At 41.5% G+C, this 5,422-nt stretch overlaps 1 long non-coding RNA gene across 1 annotated transcript; it reads left to right on the top strand.

Moving 5' to 3' along the window:
- The first annotated feature begins 358 nt into the window (after positions 1–358).
- Positions 359–1,993, top strand: LOC132684559 (uncharacterized). Its single transcript, XR_009612721.3, has 2 exons — positions 359–1,729; positions 1,861–1,993. It is a non-coding gene; the product is annotated as an uncharacterized LOC132684559 (long non-coding RNA).
- The last annotated feature ends 3,429 nt before the right edge of the window (positions 1,994–5,422 follow it).

The following is a 5,422-nucleotide window of genomic DNA, read 5'->3' as shown; positions in this document are numbered from 1 at the left end:
GGCTCTTCTGTCACGCTGGCCGCCGCGTGGACAGCGGTAGTCGTGGCCTGCCCAGCGCTCTCCCCCGCTCTGGTTTTCCTCGGGAAACGCTGTCTGCTCTTGGCCCGAGGGGCTCAGGTGTGCTTCTGGGTGCTGTCCCGGGACCGTGGGAAAGAGGAGTGGTTCTCGGGGTTGATTTGCTCCTGTATTTCTCGGGCCGTGATGCATCTTTTTCTTCTTTTTTTTTAAATTATTTTTTTAATGTTTACCTATTTTTGAGAGAGAGAGAGAGAGAGAGAAAGAGCATGAGCAGGGAGGGGCAGAGAGAAAGGGAGACACAGAATCCAAAGCAGGCTCCGGGCTCTGAGCTCTTGGCGCGGAGCCCGACGCAGGGCTCGAACTCACAGAGCTTTGAGATCATGACCTGAGCCAAAGTCAGACGCTCAACTGACTGAGCCACCCAGGCGCCCCAGCATCTTTTTCTTCTAACGTAAGCATTTCAAGCTGTACGTTTCCCCTCAGGAGTGTTTTAGTCATATGCACAAATTTTGCTTTCTAGTGTTTTCATTATCACTCAGATTACAATAGTTTCTAACTTCATTGTGATTTCTTTTTCGATCCACACATTATTTAGAAGTGTGTTGTTTACATTTTTTTTAATGTTTATTTATTTTTGAGAGAGACAGAGACAGAATGCGAGTGGGTTGGGGCAGAGAGAGGAGGAGACACAGAAACAGAAGCGGGCTCCAGGCTCCGAGCTGTCAGCACAGAGCCCGACGCGGGGCTCGAACCCACAAACCGCGAGATCGTGACTTGAGCCGAAGTCAGACGCTTAACCGACGGAGCTCCCCAGGTTCCCCTTGATCTTACTTTTTTACCGAGTCTCACAATCTCTTTCAGCCAGAGTAGGCAGTGCATTTACCGTTATTTTACTCCTGACGTGCTTGGACTCCACCGTCTCCGAACTGGGTTTTTATTCGTTTGCTCTTGGTTTCTTCGTTCCTCTTTCTTTCTTTCCTACCTGCTCTTTGTGCAGAACTCCAGAAGTTGGATCTAGAGAATAGGATATACCTTTAAATGATCAAAACCGTATCAAAAATGGCATACTATTGCAGAAAGAAAATGGTAAGCAGCTTAGCACTGTATTCTGGCCCTTGCCAGGTCCCCATCTTTTGTGCTCTCCTGTCACAGACTATGATTCAGCTAAGCTCCCCACAGATGTGACGTCTTTTAGATTTCCTCCATATGCAGCTACATATGCCATCCACAAATAATCCGGGTTTTCCCTTTCACCTTCCAATTCATATACATTCTGGTTGTTGTTGCCGTCGCGTCATGATGATGTCTGGGACCCCAAGTGCAGCGTAGAATGGAAATTATGATTGTGGGCCTCTATGACCTCTTCCTGGTCTTAGGGAAAATTCTATCAATTACGATGACCTATCCTTCCACTAAGAGGATCTATTTTCCTTTTTTTAGAAGATACCCTTCACCAGGTTTAAGAAGTTCCTTTCAGTTCCAGGTTTGCTTAGATTTTTTTTAAGGTTTATTTATTTATTTATTTTTTTGAGAGAGACAGAGCATGAGCATGACAGGGGCAGAGAGAGGGGGAGACACAGAATCCGAAGCAGGCTCCGGGCTCCGAGCTGTCAGCACAGAGCCCAATGCGGGGCTCAAAGCCACAAACCAGGAGATCATGACCTGAGCCGAAGTCGACGCTCAACCGACTGAGCCACCCAGGCACCCCCAGGTTTGCTCAGATTTAAAAAAAAAAATTACGAATCAACGTTGAATTTTATCTGCTTATTTTTCCTGCGTTTATTTCCCCATCCACATTTACTAATGTTAAGATTGATGAGTTTTTTTCCTCATTCGTATCAGGTTTTGCTCTTCTCATGAAACAAGTTGGGGACTGTTACCCCTTTTTCTATTATCTGGAGGAGTTTGTATAACATTTTTCTTCTGTTCCCTGCGCATGTGGTGAAAACTGCCAATAAAGCCATCTGTGCTTAGAGTTCTGTTTGGGGGGGATTTTTTCACTACTGATTCAATGTCTTTAAAAATCACTTTTTTTCTGAGTTAGTTTTGCTACATCTCTAGGAATTGGTACATTTCATTTCAAATTTATTGGCACAGAATTGACATACTCATATGATTTTAATTTCTGAAGGATTTCGTAAATTTGTCAGAGGCTTATGAATTGTGCGGGTATTTTCAGAGAAGTCCTCGTGGCTTAGTTTGCCTCTCTGCGGTATATTTCCCTCATTTCATCACGCTCTGCCTCATATTTATTCGCTTCTCTGTTTATTTCATTGGGGTTTGGTTTGCCACTTCCCTGGGTTCCGGACGCTCAGCTCCTTCTTGTCAGCTGTTTTCCCTGCTGTGTACGCTCAGGCATGAAAACACTAAGTACACTTTAGTCCATTCCACAAGCTTGATGTTTAGTTTTTTCACCATTGCTTATTGAAAAGCGTTTTCTAATTGTTATCACGGTTTGTCCCTTGACCAAAATGAGTTATTTAGCAATGCGTTTATTAATTTCCAAACATATGGCCATTTTCTAGTTATCTTTTGTTATTGATTTCCAGATTTAATGGCATTATGGTCAGAGAATCTGCTCTGTATGATTTTAATGCCCGAAAAAAATGTTTTTTTTAATCTATCCAAGTTTTTTTCTTTTTAAATTTATTTAAATTCAAGTTCATTAACATACCGTGTAGTATTGGCTTCAGGAGTAGAGCCCAGTGATTCATCTCTTACATATGACACCCAGGGCTCACCCAACAAGTGTCCTCCTTAATGCCCATCACCCATCTAGCCCATCCCCCCCCACTTCCCCTCCAGCAACCCTCAGTTTGTTCTCTGTGTTTAAAAGTCTCTTATGGTTTGCCTCCCTCTCTGTTTTTATCTTATTCTTTCCTTCTCTTCCCCTATGTTCACCTGTTTTGTCTCTCAAATTCCACATGTGAGTGAAATCATGTATTTGTCTTTCTCTGATTGACTTATTTCGCTTAGCATAATACACTCTAGTTCCATCCACATTGTTGCAAATGGCAAGATTTCATTCTTTTTGATTGCTCAGCAGTATTCCACTGTGTGTGTGTGTGTGTGTGTGTGTGTGTGTGTGCGCACACACATACACACCACATCTTCTTTTTCCATTCATTTGTTGATGGACATTCGGACTCTTTCCATACTTTGGCTATTGTTGATAGTGCTGCTATAAACATTGGGATGTATGTGCCCCTTCAAATCAGCATTTTTGTATCCTTTGGGTAAATACCTAACAGTGCAATTGCTGGGTCATAGGGTCAAAAATTTTTTAATTTTTTGAGGAACCTCCATACTGTTTTCCAGAGTGGCTGCACCAGCTTGCATTCCAACTAGCAGTGCAGAAAGATTCTCCTTTCTTCACACCTTTGCCAACATCTGGTGTTGCCTGGCTTGTTAACCTTAGCCATTCTGATAGGTGTGAGGTGGCATCTCATTGCGATTTTGATTTGTATTTCCCTGAGGATGAGTGATGTTGAGCATTTTTTCGTGTGTCTGTTAGCCATCTGGATGTCATCTTTGGAAAAGTGTCTGTGTCTTTTGCCCATTTCTTCACTGGATTATTCATTTTTTGAGTGTTGAGTTGGTAAGTTCTTTATAGATTTTGGACACTAACCCTTTATCCGATATGTCATTTGCAAATGTCTTCTCCCATTCCGTAGGCTGTCTTTTAGTTTTGTTTATTGTTTCCTTTACTGTGCAGAAGCTTTTTATCCTGATCAAGTCCCAATAGTTCATTTTTGCTTTTGTCTCCTTCGCTTCTGGAGACATGTGGAGTAAGAAGCTGCTACGGCCAAGGTCAAAGAGGTTTTGCCTGCTTTCTCCTCGAGGATTTTGATGGCTTCCTGTCTTACATTGAGGTCTTTCATCCATTTTGAATTTATTTTTGTGTCTGGTGTAAGAAAGTGGTCCAGGTTGATTCGTCTGCATGTCGCTGTCCGGTTTTCCCAGCACCACTTGCTGAAGAGACTGTCTTATTTCCACTGGATATTCATTCCTGCTTTGTCGAAGATTAGTTGGCCATACGTCTGTGGGTCCATTTCTGGGTTCTCTATTCTGTTCCATCGATCTATGTGTCTGTTTTTGTGCCAGTACCATACTATCTTGATGATTACAGCCTTGTAATATAGTTTGAAATCTGGAACCGTGATACCTCCAGCTTCGGTTTTCTTTTTCAACATTACTTTGGCTTTTCAGGGTCTTTTCTGGTTCCATACAAATCTTAGAATTGTTTGTATTAGTCTGTGAAACATGCTGGTGTTATTTTGACAGGGATTGCATTGAATGTGTAGATTGCTTTAGGTAGTATAGACATTTTAACAATATTTATTCTTCCGATCCATGAGCATGGGATGTTTTCCCATTTCTTTGTATCTTCTTCAATTTGTTTCATAAGCTTTCTACAGTTTTTAGCGCACATATCTTTTACCTCTTTGGTTAGGTGTATTCCTAGGTATTTTATGGCTTTTGGTGCAATTGTAAACGGGACCAACTCCTTGATTTCTCTTTCTGCTGCTTCATTATTGGTGTATAGAAATGCCACAGGTTTCTGTACGTTGATTTTATATCTGACAACTGTACTGAATTCATGTATCAGTTCTAGCAGGTTTTTGTGTGGAGTCTTTTGGGTTTTCCACATACAGTATCATGTCATGTATGAAGAGTGAAATTTTGACTTCTTCCTTGCCAATTTGGATGTCCTTTATTTCATTTTGTTGTCTGGTTGCTGAGGCTAGGACTTCCGACACTATGTTGAACCACAGTGGTGCGTGTGGGCCTCCCTGTCTTGTCCCTGACCTCAGGGGGAAAACTCTCCGTTTTTCCCCATTGAGGATGATATTAGCTGTGGGTCTTTCGTATATGGCCTTTATGATGTTGAGGTATGTTCCTTCTATCTCTACTTTCTTGAGGGTTTTTATCAATAAAAGAGGTTGTATTTTGTCAATGTGCTTGGAAACTTTTTGAGACTTGCGCAGAACTACTTGGGCTTGAAAATGTTGCATGTTGTCGAATATAGTCTTGTATACATGCCTGTTAGATCCAGTTTGTAATGAGGTTCAATTTTTTTGTATACTTACGGCCTAGTTTTCTGTTTAATACTTATTGAGACGGAATCTTTTCTTCCACTCTGGCTATGTATTTTTCTATTTCTCCTTCTACTTCTGTCAAGTTTTGTTTTATATACTTTAAACCCAAGTTATTATATGCCTACACATTTACAATTCATATATCTTCCTGATGAATTGAACACCTTATTATAAGCAACCATCTTTATTTCGAGTAATTCACTTTGCCATAAAGTCTATTGTATCAGATATTAATATGGCGACACCAGTGTTGGGGGTGGTGTTGGGGCAGTGTTGGGGTGGTGTTGGGATGGTGTTGGGGTGGT

This window comes from Panthera onca, chromosome D2 (genome assembly GCF_046562875.1).
Source record: "Panthera onca isolate mPanOnc1 chromosome D2, mPanOnc1 haplotype 2, whole genome shotgun sequence".
In the NCBI taxonomy this organism is placed as follows: Eukaryota; Metazoa; Chordata; class Mammalia; order Carnivora; family Felidae; genus Panthera; species Panthera onca.
The sequence above is the reverse complement of the archived record's forward strand: the minus strand, read 5'-3'. Positions and strand labels throughout refer to the sequence as shown.